The 15,046-nt window shown below is 40.0% G+C and overlaps 1 protein-coding gene across 3 annotated transcripts in view; it reads right to left on the bottom strand.

Moving 5' to 3' along the window:
- The window catches only part of LOC134027704 (zinc finger protein 609-like), a 57,959-nt gene that overhangs the window by 30,216 nt on the left and 12,697 nt on the right, over positions 1-15,046 (bottom strand). The window lies entirely within an intron of this gene.

The raw sequence follows: 15,046 nt of genomic DNA, 5'->3' as shown, positions 1-15,046 counted from the left end.
ACGTGGCCTATTTTGAATTCGCGAAATATATTGAAGGTTGAGGATTGCTGAACATCCTCTTCTTCGAAGGCAGACTGTCTTGCTGACCGTTTGGCTAACTGGCTTGATATCAGCAGGTGTTCTGGTACACTGGTCTCTTGTCATAGCTAGATCTAACTTGACCCTGCCCGACCAACCCCCACCACCCCAATTCTACTCCTCATTATTCTGATGCAGCTGGCTGCCTTGGGCCTGTGCCTAGTATTGTTTGCTAGCTGGCAAGGCTGTGGGTGGGGGTGGGGTAGGTGTAAATTATTGTAGACTGTTGGATATTGTCAGCAGAGTCCCCAGGCAGAAATATATATTTTCTCTCAGAAAACTGCATTTACAGTCCATTGCAGATCAGAAAGGTCTGCAATGGCAAAAGGCAAGTATGTCTGGGAAATTGCCTGCAACCATTCCTCCCTCATTCTTGTATCAGAAACAGGACATATTTCCCTTGTCTGATTTTAAGTTTCAGTGTGGCAGTTCCAAGCAGATTGCTATTGGTTTAAGTCAAACAAATAACTGATGACATTTGAATTGAACTGAATTTTAGCATCTCACAGCACGTTTTGACAAAGTTCCATCTGTGTAGTGAAATACCGGATATTCCATCCCCCAGCCTCCAACTACCCCTCCCCCCTCATAGCCTCCTACTCTGACCGCAAGTCATTCAGCAACAACGGTATCTATTACAATAATAAGCCACATTCTTGTCAAGGTCACCCACTCTGGCTCTGAAAGAGAGAGGCTGAACTGGGAGCAGAAATCCAGATAAGCCATGCTGAGCCTCAGAGGATTTCTTCCTCCCCAGCCCTCCATAGTAATAAACCTTATCTCACACAAAAGGGAGACCTTACAACCAAACTCTGGAGCTGCCACTGACAGCTCAGCCCAGTTGAATTCCCATCCAAACACCCAATGATTATTCCCTTTATATCTTGATGTGAACACAGCTTTGACAGACATGTTTGGTGGATCAAATACAAAAGAAAAAAACAAGCAGTGATGTGCTAATCAAAGTAACAGGTTCATGTATTCTCTATCCACCTGCAAGCCAACCGTACCATAGGGCTTTTGACACAAACTCTTCACCCAAAAAATTGCTGTTTAATAATGTTCAAAGTTACATTGGAATAGACCATTAGTCTGCTACTGGTGCCTCAAATACATCCTCATGTCCTTGAGTCCTTAATATACTTTCATTTTTTTCCAAAACAGTGGCAGCCTGAAGGCACTGGAGACTCCAGTTTAATACAATACAAAGCACTAGCATTTTTATGAGGACCACAACCAACTACGCACAATGGATGTTTAAGTATCGCCTGCACATAAGACATGGAAAACAAGTTGTTATTCAGGCTGTGATATTTCTCAGGAGACCACAACGACAAACTATTTATAGAAGTTCTGTGTTTGCCCGTTTCCCTTGTGCAGAGGCTCCCTGTGGGTGGTGCCTTCTCAAACCACTCAGAAGAAACCCTTGTGTTAGTTGAACATAAGTGAGTTGGCTATATTTACTGAGTAATTATGGTATAGGTACAAACTTAACAGAAAAATGATATTGGCCTACAGGCTAACAGTCTGAGTAGGTTACATATTTATCTTTCACCCCATCAGAGACTAAATTTGGAAACAATGTTTTTGACAAAACTTTTGCTCATCAAATTATTTACATTATTCCATTAGTCATTTAGTGTCTGTTAAATGACTAAAAGTAAATAAATAACAACCTACACCTAGTGTGTGTACTATTTTGTTGATTATTTTTCTGATACTGGTGGGTTACATTTAGAATACTTATCAAAAGTGCAAAAATGTATTTGCCTTGCATTGAGAAATGTTAGTGCATTAAACATGCTCCCTTGCAACATAGGTTCACTAGAACTATGTGTGTTTGCCAGTCAATGTATGCCATTGACTTTCAGCTGCATTTCACTTTTAAAATGGAGGCTAAAGTAATGCGTGCCAAACAGCACAAAATCTGTAAAAAAAATCACTCATCAATGACAGTTTCACACTATAACAAGCCAAATGTTTGTAAGTTTTGATGTATCTGCCTGTCCTGCTGTACTCAGGAATCTCATGTACAGATGTATGTGTAGATTAACATCATTGCAACACCAGTGAACCCTGTTATGAGTGCGGTTAGGTTCACTTCGAGATTGTGGAACCATTGGCGTTTTAGTCTACGCTAATATCTGAACATTCTTTTTATGTATTGTGGAACTCTGACTGTTGTAATAATTTCTTATTGTATGTGTTTTACCTTGTATTTGTCTGTCTTTTGCCATATTTTGTATTGTGCTATGGACCGTTTTGTGTGTGTACGGAAGAAATAATAATAATATAACATTTATATAGAGTGACTTAAAACAACAGTCTGGCCTCATGTTATTCCACTCTATTCCAAGTAGGTTGGAAGTGTTTAATCAAAAGTCAGATGCGGTCTTGAGTTGGGGGAGTACCATACCATTTGAGTAGGATGGGTGGTGTCTACAAATAGCATAGTGGCAACACACACAAGCCTGTTCACTCTCTCAAACTAGCCAAGACTTGCTGCTTGGAATCAAGCCCAACATTTCAAAACAGTCCCATTGAGTCATGTTAAGCTTTAAGTTGATAAACATTAATACTCACTTCAAGTAGTTCCTGAACTTGGGATTTATGGGTTCACATTCCTTTGCATTAACACAAGCACACACTGCACCAAATAGCACTGAGTAGTCAGCACAACAATTGTCCATTCAGCACCCTTGAAGCATTTAAAGAATATATGATAAAAGGTAATAGTCTGCAAAATCCAGCTCTTTCTAACTTTGAAAAGTGGTGAGGTCCATGGTGTAGTAATTAATTGGATTTATTTATTAAATGTTTTACCTCAAACTCAGGCAGGACAGACCTCATGATCTAAAGAAAATCTGAATTTAAACACAATGCTAGTCATGAACCATGGTGCTGTTAAATCTAAACTAAAAGACTAGATTTACCAAAGGGGTACTTGAGATTAACCGAGTGACAACGCACATGTGTCTGTGATATCAGATGGAGGCCTCAGAAATCCCAGAGACAGTTGCATAATCGAGGCACATGCAAACGTGTCTGTTCAAAAACAGCAGGCCGTCACTAAACAAATTACATCTGCATGCCCTTCGGATCATTAAGGAACAGTGAGGTCGGTAGGAGATGTCAAGGGAGTGAAAGTGAATTTAATTCACTGAAATAGAAAAGCTCCCATTTCCTCTCTACTGGTCCCTTAAGCAGAAGTCTACAGCCCAGCCATCATAGTTTGATGACCTCGTTAGTTCGAGTGCCTAATCTGCTAATGCCCTGATAAAAATAAACAGGCAAGGCGGCCATGCAAGCCACCCCCCACACACAGCTGCTATCCATGGGCACAGCCGATGCCGCCATCTCCATTTACCAGGGAGCACTGTCGGTGCACAGTCTGTGCAAACCAATCTCCCACAGACTGTGGTTGGCACCAGACCTTGCTGGCAAACTCGCAGAGAAAGATGAGGGGTGAGCACTGAGTATTACAGCTGTTCAACAATCCCAACTGAGAAATTGTTAAAGGGAGCACAGGTAAGTGACTGTTGACAATGTGTTGTGGTGTAATATGAAAAAGGTTACATGAAGAGATTTTACAACACAGGCAGAAGGTGTTGCGATGAATAAGACTGGAGTTAACAGTATTAAGGTCAAGTGCAGTTCTGCAGTTGTAAGTATTTTCCTCTTGATATACCATGATTTATTAGTCCAAAAACCACCAATCGGCAGGAACTTGTGAGTATTAGCTCTGGCAGTGGAAAAAGTCTAATTTGATGTGAATGAAGACACTTAACTGCTGGCGCTCAAGCTCTATTTAAGGCATACCTTAAACTAATTGATATGATTAAAAATAATGTTGTTTTGCAGGTGGAGAAAGAGGCCCCACATACAACACATAATTGAGAGCTCAGCATAATCCAACCACTGAGTTACTCCCTAGCCTATTTTATAAGACGATCTCATTACCATACAGACTTTTCCTTCATTGATCCAAGCTCTTTCACATCCTGCCAGGCAAATCCATCTGTTTTTGGAATGCCGTTTCTTAGTTGAAGGAAATGATTACTTGTGTAAACAAATTATGTGGGGGAAATAATGGGACACTATTTGTTGGCAGTACATGATCAAATGAGCCCAGCACATTCTGGGCAAGGTCTACATGTTCTATAAGGCAAAACCAAATGCCACATCAGTTTGTCCATTTAGCATTACCAAAAGACAAATGGACACAAAAAGTTACCACTCATATTGCTCCTCAATTCCCACAAAAATCATATTGGATTTTTGTGGATTCGTAAAAAGGTAGCTGAAAAGGTAAATCAGCAGAAATTGTCATGTGTTACTTAAAATGTTCGGACAACAAGGTCAGTTCAGAAGTGGGGAAAAGTGCATTGATAAGACACAAAAATATTTTGACAAAGAGCCTTTCTTATTTAAAAAGATGGTAAGCTTGGGGCTAATTAATTCAAGGACATTTCACTAGTCTTCATTGAGTTATTCTCTAACAAGATGACTTTAATAACCTGGGAACCGGACAAATCTGACAGCTCATTTTATATTTGCTTCGGCAGATCTCAACTGTTTTTCCTGATATGATGATCATAATAATTCATTGACTGTACAGAGGACTGATGTTGAGGCATTTTCAGTAACTAAAATCACATTTTGTTGCACTGTTCAATTCAATCGCATCCAGGAGCACTTTTGTCAGCGCCAACAGGAAATCTCAAATGAACTGACAGCTTCCGATTGGGTCTGGCTATGCCAGGCTACGACTTTGAAGTGAACCCATCTTTTGAGGAAGTCTTTTGCTAGGAGCTTTGAAAATCAAAGCTCCTAGCACCTCAGACATTGTAACTCCATGGCACACAACCAAGTTTTGAAGAAAGGTGCATAAAAACGACAAGAAACATGTTATTTTGTGAAGTGACATTCAAAGATTGTGGCAACTACATGTATCTTAATCTGTGTTGTGAAATTCTGGCTGCTTGAAATGCATCAAGCAGCAAATACAAGGAGACAATGCTGCACTTATGAATAAAGAGTTCTTTAAAAAAAAGTTTCCTCAAAATGTTGGTCTTGCAGAAAAAAACTATATTACACACTGCCGGTAAGCAGATTGCGATTCACCTGGGTTGTGTAAACATGTTATTGCATGAGTATGGCAGTAGCTTACTGTTCGAATAATTTTACTGTCTATATAGTTTACACACTCTTGCTCACCCACCAGTCTCAATCATAACAGTCTGAGTGTCACATAGTCGACCCCTGTATTGCATCTGTACTCCTCTACTAGCCATCGTTTAATGCACTCTGCTTATTTACGTACCAAGTTGACCCTGGTGACATGGAGAGTACCAACTGCTTTAATGTAACTCAGGTAAACACTGACTGGCCAGCGGACCTTTCAAATGGTTCCATATCACTAAGCCAGGAAAAGGCAAACTTTTTTATGTCAAGAGCCATTTTATTGTATTTTTTACAAAAATGTGTGGAAATGGGAATCCTGAAAAGGATATAAGGCTAGCTGATACTCAGCTGTAGTTTACCAAGCTCAAGGTAGGAGAGGAGTGCATTTGATGGGACACGGTTCTATTTTTGGGGGGAATAGCAAATTGTTAGTGGTGTTAGTGGTCCGCACACCCTCACCTTGGGCTTTCAAGTGAAAGTGAACCACTAAAGGAGATGGTGAACTGGATTTAAAACACAGGTCAAAACAAAAGCATCACAAAGCCCTAGACAAGAACAATGAAAAGTAACATGAAAAAGACCTTGTTGAGTAAGAGCAATTAAAGGGAGCCTCTAAAGGGAGTCCATCCCTAAATTAAAATAAATGTTAGACAGTAAATACCACCCCATTTAAAAAAAATAAAATAATAATAATAATATTTCCAGTCATTACATTAACAGTTATAGGTTCGTTGAATGTGGATGGGAAGGCACTAGTAATGATCTCTCCAAATAAAATCCCATAATTTGAACGACACACTCTTGCACTGTAATCCAAAATGTTTGACACAGCTCCCAATGAAGACAGTGTTCTCTTTCATTTCTATCAGCTGCATAATCCCATTGGAAATCCTTTTTAGGGTGATTTAGAAAGGCCCTGTATTCAAAGAGATGAGTGGAGAGGGAAGGGGTGGCAATGATCACAAGGGCCTAGCTGTCTACATGGATTAGAATAGAAAAAATTAATCCCTTCATCTCAGATCTAAACTTCCCAGCTATAAAGAATTTACACAGCACAAACAGATGCCAGAGGAAGCAGCGAAGTCACTTATACATTTTCATCTTAAAAATATATTTGTATTCCTCGGGAAATCAAATGATATTCAATTAGCCTGTGTTTTATCACCAGATTGGAGTAAAGCCCCATGAAATCTTTGTTCTCTGGCCTCCCAGCTAAATACATACAAAGATATGAATAAAGACAACTGGTATGGAAAAGTCATTAGGGCTTAATCACCCAAGCACCAAGGGGTTGACATATCACCTTAAATCACCCAAAAGACTTGCCTAGTGATTGCACAGGTAAGCAGTCATGTGCCTGAGAGCAGTGACAATATTGTGGAGATGCAATGATTGTGCTTGGAGACATGGTATTTGATGGAAGTGTACAAGTGTGTATTTTAATGACTGCTCATAGTTAAATTGCAACAACAGAGCACATATGCAAGTGTAATGAGATAACTCAATTCCCTTCATTGATCCTGAAGGAAGATCTTAGTATCTAAATAAACTTAAAACAGACACCACACTTAACCTGACAAACCAATGACATTGGATTTCAGCCCGCACACTGACATGACTAATTTGTACTGAGTTGAGGTAGCCCAAAAACTTGGTGATGACGCTACTGCACATAGCTAGTTTGTTACTAGCAATTTCCTGCTGGTAAAGCACATCTCAATGTTACGTACTTTCCTGAAATGAAATACAGATAATTTAATTATATGCCTGTTTACTTTGTACAACATTCCTCTTGTTGGAACAAAGATGTCCTGGACATGCTCACAAGGATTACTGTTGAGGCTAGCGTTCAGTTTATTCATTATTAATATGATTGTTATTATTAAGAGTATGATTTCTTCAATAAGCATAAATTGGTTGACTGTAACTGTTTCATAACAACTGATCCAGACAATGCCACTACATAAGGCTTGTGGTAATTAATGAGGACCAGAAGGCCACTAAATGGGTTTGCTGACCCTGTCTAACATGATTCAAGTCAACACAATATCAATTTTACTCCCATTACAATAATCTGCAAGTAAATCGCATGCCTCACAAACCTGTGTACTTTCTATTTACTGTACTTAAGAATGCTTTTAATCACATTAACGGATTCCTGTCTGTGACACTAACCTCATTAGAGTAAAATAAGTTTAAACCACAAAGCCACAGCTCAAGACTGATATCGGTGCACCTGTTACACTGCAAGATATTGACTTTGCAATGGACCATGGATTGGTTACTTGATTGCTTTTAACTTTGTGTTGAGGGGCCACTAGGTCTATCAAGCCCTTCAGAAAGCTGCATATGATCTAGTTTACACTCAATAACTGCACTGCAATAATGCTTAAGAATAATTTACACTATAGACTACATTCGTCATTCATGGAAAATGGGAACAAGTTTAGTTGAGATTGTGGTTTGTTTACGGACAGACAGGCATGTCACTTTAATGTTGTTAGACCAATAAATGGTCTTATGTTATCACAATTGTCAATGCACCTTACCACTGATTATACTATGAGACACTGACATTCTACAAATAGTCTGTAGTGGTTTCAGTATGAGGGCGAAATGTGAGGTCATTTGCAACCCTGGTTCAGTGGGAGCCAAGTTGAGGAATTTACCAATTGGATAGAATAGAAGAAGGGAGTGTTCACACCAGCCTTGCTTAGTCTGGTTCAACCGAATCCTGGAGCATAACCCCCTCAATGCGGTTTGTAACTGTATGACCAATAACTGAACTACATTTCTAACCACAACTTTTCTTTTTCATTTCTGGACCGTTAGAGTTTGGCCTTTGTGATCGCAAACCAGACCAATTGGAAAATGTTAACAAATGTATCATCCTAACATTGATTAGAGTGAGGAAACTGACCTTTACGTGTGAACCCGCACTTAGACAACAGTAAAAGACCAAGGGTTCTCTTTCTCAGAAAGCATAACTGGCAAATAGTTAAATTAAGCTAATCTTGTTTGAAACCAGATATTTTCAATCTGCCGTTTAATGACTTCCTATAGAGCTGTGAGACAGAGCGGGAGAACAACGGCTTATACAGTAGTCTCAAGAGAAAAGGGTGATAAATAAACACTAGCAGATAACTTAATCAGCATTTCATCATGTACCACGTATATTTGAACTAGCCTCTGATTTAATTATAGATTAAGTTTAAAGAAAAACTATTTAGACATGACTTAATTTGAGATTTAAGGTAACGTGTTTTTTTTATATTTAGAGTCACAGAATATGGTTTACCACACTGGTTCAGGAGTAAATGTATTGCCAGCTCTCCCTATAGAGCCAAGGCAGAACATTCCATGCAATGGAAAGAGCCATGTCTGCCCCTCCCCACTGTGTGGGTTTTGTTCTGCTAATCAGACCACATGCCTCAAGGATTCAGTAAGCCTGGAACTGTGTCTGCCTTAATAGACTAGCCCTTTCAACAGCCTTTCCCTCTCATTCCACCAGCCCCATGCAGCTGAAGGACCACAAACAAACTATTCAGTGTGTAGGGGGTTAAAGACTTCAACCATTCATAACAGTCCTCTCCTCCCCCTTCCTTCCTTAACCTCAGGTCTTCTCCCCCTCACACTCTTCCTCTACCACTCATGTGCCCTTTCTTTCCTCTCGCCACAGCACAGCCATTTTATTTCCCCATGAATAGCAGGGCTAGGATAAGATTCATTGTTTATTACTTGAGCATTTTCTAACCCTATACCTAACTCAACCTTAAAGAGAAAAAATACATTGACAAGAAGCAATCAAAATCTCAAATCTTGGCTTTCTCTCCCTTTTCCCTTTGATTCTTTGTTTGTTCCACCCTATTCCCCCCCTCCCTTGCTTTCTTGCTACTCACGCATTGAGAGGCGAAATGAGGCGCGTTGGAAATTTGCTAGCTGACAATGGAAGACAGCTGCTCCTGCTGCATAAGTCTTTCATGAGCTGAATTAGCAGTGCAAGCTCGCCTCTCACCCTTCCCCCAACATGCCTCTCTCGCAGCGCCCTGATCCAGACACAAATGCACACACGCCTTGTACAAAGCTGAAGAGAGAAAGGAGTAGAGGGAGAGGAAAGACTAGGCACGACAGGGCTTTGTTTGACAGATCTGTGATCACTTTTGCAGGACTTACTCAAGATGTTTTGTGTCCATGTAGCCAACCCCATCCATTTTAATGAGAATATTACTGTTGTGTACACTCCAGAACAATTTCAATAACCTACCTGAGAAAAAAAGACGAGTAATCAATATAGTGAGCCTGCTCCATTTCAGTTAACTGTTCGTCTAACATTTCACAATTTTGGAACAAAGGGGTCACAAAAAGGCTTATTTTGTTAATTTGGGGACCAACTGCCAAATTAGCACGGAAGAAAATGCTGGCAAAGAACTACCATCCTTCAGCTTGAAAGCTGCAGTGCTGCAATGTTCCTGCCAAAGTCACCTTGTTATCGTAATACAGTAGGAACAAAATAGCATGTGGACACCCAGCATGATGTGGCAAGGTTCATAGGCTCTTCAACAAGCTTTGTGAAAGTCAACAGTTTATTGCAACACCTTTAGGCGCAAATAAAAAAAACAGGAACAGCCTCCTTTAACAATGAGTCCATATGTTGAGTAAAAGTAGATTACAGAAAATGTCATGTTTGTTTTTCAAAATGCCCTGGATTAAGGATTGTACCAGAGCCAGATAAACAACTGTTTGCTACCTACACATTTAAATGAGGAAGATCCTGTTTTTTGTAAATTTGTTGACAGTCTAAACATCTAAGATGCATTGCCTGGAATTCATAGGTGCAGATTGGCAGGGGCATTCAGGGCTGTAGATAGAGCTTGACTGTACACTTTCCATCTCAAAAAGGTTTGGTGGAAACATCTTGCCATTTAAAAGTAACTTGGGCTAAATCTTTTCCTTTGTGTACAAAAGCAGAACTTGCACCACTGAGGAGCCTTCAGGAAAGAGCATGAGGGCACAAATCAAGCACCAGCATTTTTTTAAGGTCAAGGAGACCGCTAAATGTCTACAGACACTGTTTATGGCCAGAAAGGACCAGGTTCCAATATTAAATATTTCCACACAAGGGTCTCTCGTGACTCTTGACGAGGATTTCCTGGAACACTGTCCGACAAGACTATAAACTCAGTGGCCCGCAGCGTTGCCACGACCATTCACTAGCAGAGCTTCTGCTCTGTGGTGGGGGATGGCGGATGGGGGATGGGGAGTAACCTATGCTTCAGCCTTTCTGTAATAGGCAGAGACAATGTACTGAAGTCAACCAGCTAAAATGCTTTTCAAACTTTGAGTCTATTTCAATTCTTTCTGTCCACCGAGTGGTATTCGCATGACTAGATTTTCATTGGAAAGTTGGAGAGGAAACAAGACCTAATTGGCAAAACACATTTCTTGAACACAATGTAAAGAACCCTGTAGATTGTTTTTGTAAACTTGCTGCACATAGGCCCTACCAAAACTACAGTATTCTACCCTTTTAAATCCCTTCTTTCCCCAAGTCTAATAAGAAAATATTGCATCCATTTTACATTCCAAACTGCTTCTGTAAAATTCAAGAGAACCTGAACAAAGGTATTTAACAGTTCGCATCAAGTGTTTTAGGGAAATAAAAAGATATAGGTTAATGAATAAAATGTGTCCTATTCAAAAAGAGACAAAACAAATACAAAGTCAAGATTTGCAATATGGAAGTCAGAGTCGAAGCTCTACTCTTCTTTTTTGTCAAGATGTTTGACCGTCAATCCCAGATCCTCAACACCACAGCTACATCAACAACCACCTAAACCATATGTCCAGAGTGGAGGCCAACAAACCGTCCCTCAAAATCTTCCTTTAATACCTCCCATTTTAGAGACCTGTATTTGTGCTTTGCCTGTAACCTCAAAGCCGTTAACGTTGTTTTGGAGACAGAGGCTAATGGCAGACATGTGGAAAACAATTAGTGTTGAGTGTTTTTGCTGAAGTAGTGAGGGGCTCCCCAGGGGCAACTGTTTAAAAATGGCAGAAGCAGGTCGTGTAAGAATCTCAGCAGCTATAGGCAAAATGCCTCAATTGATCTTTCTCAGTTCAAATAAAAACTACTTCTACTAAAACATGCCTACATGCACAACAACAGAATGTCAAAATCACAAAAGTAAAACCACTAGCAATGTTTATTTGCTGTGTCCTAATTACAGGCAAGACAACGCTAGTTTGTAAACTATAAAGAGGTGGAGGAAACGTTTTATTATTTAAGCATAATGTATTTAAATAATTATTCATGTCCAAAGATATGTACTGAGGACACCTACTAAACTGGGAAAACGTCACCATAAATGCTTGAAGCATATTCATCTTGTATGTTGTTTTCTGATGTTTTCATCAGTTCTTTGTCGATTTCTGAATCATTACTAGAAGTCAGTCTAGTTTCTAGAACAAGCATGTCTTTGTTGTCTGTTAACGACACTGTGTTCAGTCTGGTATTGTAGGCAAATTCTGAGAAGAGTTTTTGGCTCTTGCAAAGTTTTGTATCTTGTCTGTCTCCTTTGTAAAATCTGTGTCCACTGTTTTCACATCAATTGATCTAAAAACCTTTTCAACGTCAAGTCGGTTCCATGTAGGTGTGGATGGTATGAACGGTATAGAAATACACCGGTATGAATGTCCGCATCCTCACAACCAGTATTGCACAAATGGAGGAGCCTTGTTTTCGGCTTTATCGTTCGGTTGTATACACTACTTCTGATGTTTACAGAGACTTAATGTAAAACATACAACATGGAAGAGTGTAGACATGCAAGCAGAGATGCAAGGTTTGTTAGAATTGTGAAACATTTAATGTAGGCCAACATAATCAAGTATTCAGCCACGTAATAATTATAGCTAGCTAACTACAAATATTAAAAGAAGTTCTCTTGCAATCCCATAAACGTATTGTTGAAAGCTACATAATTGCTCTTCGTGAAAAAAAAACATAGGCCATAGACCAATCTCTAATATTGGAAAGGAAAGGGTTAGGTACATCAATGAGATACTGGCTGGGGCTTTGAGGTTCTCCATTTTTATAGAAGCCATTGATGAATAGACACCCGGTCTTATCATGGCGCTATAGGCTTTTTGATTTTGGCAATGTTGAGGGATCAACTTTAAGTCCCATTCTAACTCTAAATAGGCCCATTTCTGATTACTAGGTATGCTTAACTGGATTTGTTTAATTAAGAATAACAAAGCTGTACGACTGTGGAGCTGTGCAGTCCACAGAACTCAAACGGTCTTCCATTCTCTCTCCACTTGAGAGGATGAGCACCTGGAACCGTGAAAGGACGTCAATCACTTGCAAAGTCCTGAAACCAAATAAACAACAGCACGAGTAGCCTACAGAAAAACACCTTTGCTCGCTCAGTCAGGCAGTGACAAACAGGGTTGAGGATAGTACAGGACACCAGCTAGCACTAACTTTAGCTAGCTACAGTTGCACTTCTACTAGTAGCTAGCGAACTCCGGCTGTTCGTAAAAATTATTTGTGCTATGTGCATTTTGTATTTTTGTCCTTAAAAGCAGGGTAGGCAATGTTGTTGAGAACTTCAAGTCATATTTGCCTAAATAAACTTAACATCTTGATAGCAACTAATACATATAAAGGTTTGACGGTAATATGAAATTAATCCAACATCTGTGGGCGACGCAAGACTGTAATAAACACAACCAATTATTAAGCTGTACCCTGACTAATGATTGGACGAGCCATCTGTCTGTCTACCTTCCCCCGCACTCAATGTGCGTTACTATAGTTTTGTGGGAGTGGCTTTGAAGGGAGTGGGATATTATGGTTCGAATCGTTTGGAATTGAAGTTAAAATAGCTAGCTTCGCACAACTTGCCTACACAACCTTTAAATGAATAATTGATTATTGATTGTTAACTTGTTCAACTATCGGTTAAGGAAAACGCACAAAATGTGCAACCCTAGTTGAAATAGGTTACATTTGGTGAAATGTTTTGAATTCAATAAGGCCTTTAGGCAATAGTTCCAACATATTGAGATAGACAAAAGATATGTGGCCACAAGGTAAAAAAAAAAAGTGCTTCATGGGAAAGCAACCCAACAGGACCAAGCAAACATTCTATCAAACGTGTAAAAAAAAATATGCGAAAAGGGATCGTGGAATCGGTAGTGTACCAATACAAACCTGCAAAGAAAACACCTAACGACACAGGGACGGGAATTCGTTTTTTTTTGTCGGGGGAAGACATTCTATGTACTCCCTCTCTTCAAAACCCACTCATCTCCTTTCAGAGCCCTTTAAAGCCCTGGCACTAGTTAAAAGGAATGTGCTGTAACACAATAGCACCAGTCAGTCGGTCACAGGCAAGAAAAGGAAATCAAGCAAGCTCTCATGAGACCCCATTCTCCCCAAACAGCACATCAGCAGCTACACTGAGTGGGGGCCATGCTCTTTCACTCTTAAGCACAGCCTTTTTTCACTCCTTCCTCTTTTGAACTGACATTGCCAATGTAATTTTCCATGAGAGCTGCTCCATTCGTCAAGGCCAGCATCACGTTGAGGCAGCTGACGGGTGCCTGGCTTCTCCAGGCTTGTATAATGAGAGGCGGGAGAGGGATGGGGGAGGGGGAAGCAGTATTGGAATTGAGGGAGCAGAGATGATTTATTTCAGCACCAAGAGCCAATGCTTTAGGGTCTCTGTCATAGGACAGAGATTGTTTGAAGAACACAGTCTAAAACACTAGCTAAGAGTCTGAGTGATTAATCATAAGAAAACTGCATTTGGAATGATTAGTAAGACAATCACATAAAAAAATCTAGGCCTGGTCAAAAATTACAACTATTAGTAGTATGCCTTATGCCCAAAACTATGAAAAGTCCAAATTAGCCTGTGTTGTCTATTTTACTTGGCACGGATAGCGCTTAAGTTCATGGAACATGAACAACAGATTCATGTGCAACATACTTCAAGGCATTACCACATGTCCTGATACAGAAATGAGAAAGAAATTAGGCATATTATATATAAAACATCTGAAGGTGGAAAACATCCACAGGACAAATTAGGCTACTATTATGGACTCAAAACAATTTGAACCCAGTGGTGACCCCTTTCCTTTGTTCAAATTTGTTTTTTTTCTGGTTGCATTTGCCCTTAGATTTCCTTCCATGTTTGAGTTGTCTGAGGATACTCTGAAGCATTCCTGACATGGGGAACTTGGGTTTAAGGAGTCAAACTGGCCTCTACTTTCAGCCCTTTCAGCCCTTCCCCCTAACACTTCACTTTCTACGCAGCAGGGAAAGCCAAGGCGCGCTCTGGCCTCACCCCTCCCCCACCCAGTTCCAGCAGGCATTACTTGGGCTTGTGGGATTAAGAATGGAGCCCAACAACAGACAAAACAGTCCCCAGCACTTCCCAGCACTGCAGGCTTTTGTACTGCATGACCATGAAAAGGCTGCTCTGCTGTGCACAATACACACACTGATGAACCAGCTCAATAAGGAGACAGGATATGTGTGGGTAAATATTTAAGAAACTGTTCATTCGTTTTTACTAAAACAACATTACCGTTCAGATGGGAGAAAGCAAAGCAAGTTATTAGTAAACCAAAAGTAGCACTAGTTATCAGGACTTTCATTGATTTATTTTCACAATGTGCCCTGTTGTAGTCCAGCTACTTGATCTTGTATGATATTATGGTTTCAAAAGGGATAAAGGAGAAATAACAGGTGGATGATTTGATTAATGAT

This window comes from Osmerus eperlanus, chromosome 10 (assembly GCF_963692335.1).
Source record: "Osmerus eperlanus chromosome 10, fOsmEpe2.1, whole genome shotgun sequence".
NCBI classification, from domain to species: Eukaryota; Metazoa; Chordata; class Actinopteri; order Osmeriformes; family Osmeridae; genus Osmerus; species Osmerus eperlanus.
This window is presented reverse-complemented; position numbering and strand designations above follow the sequence as displayed.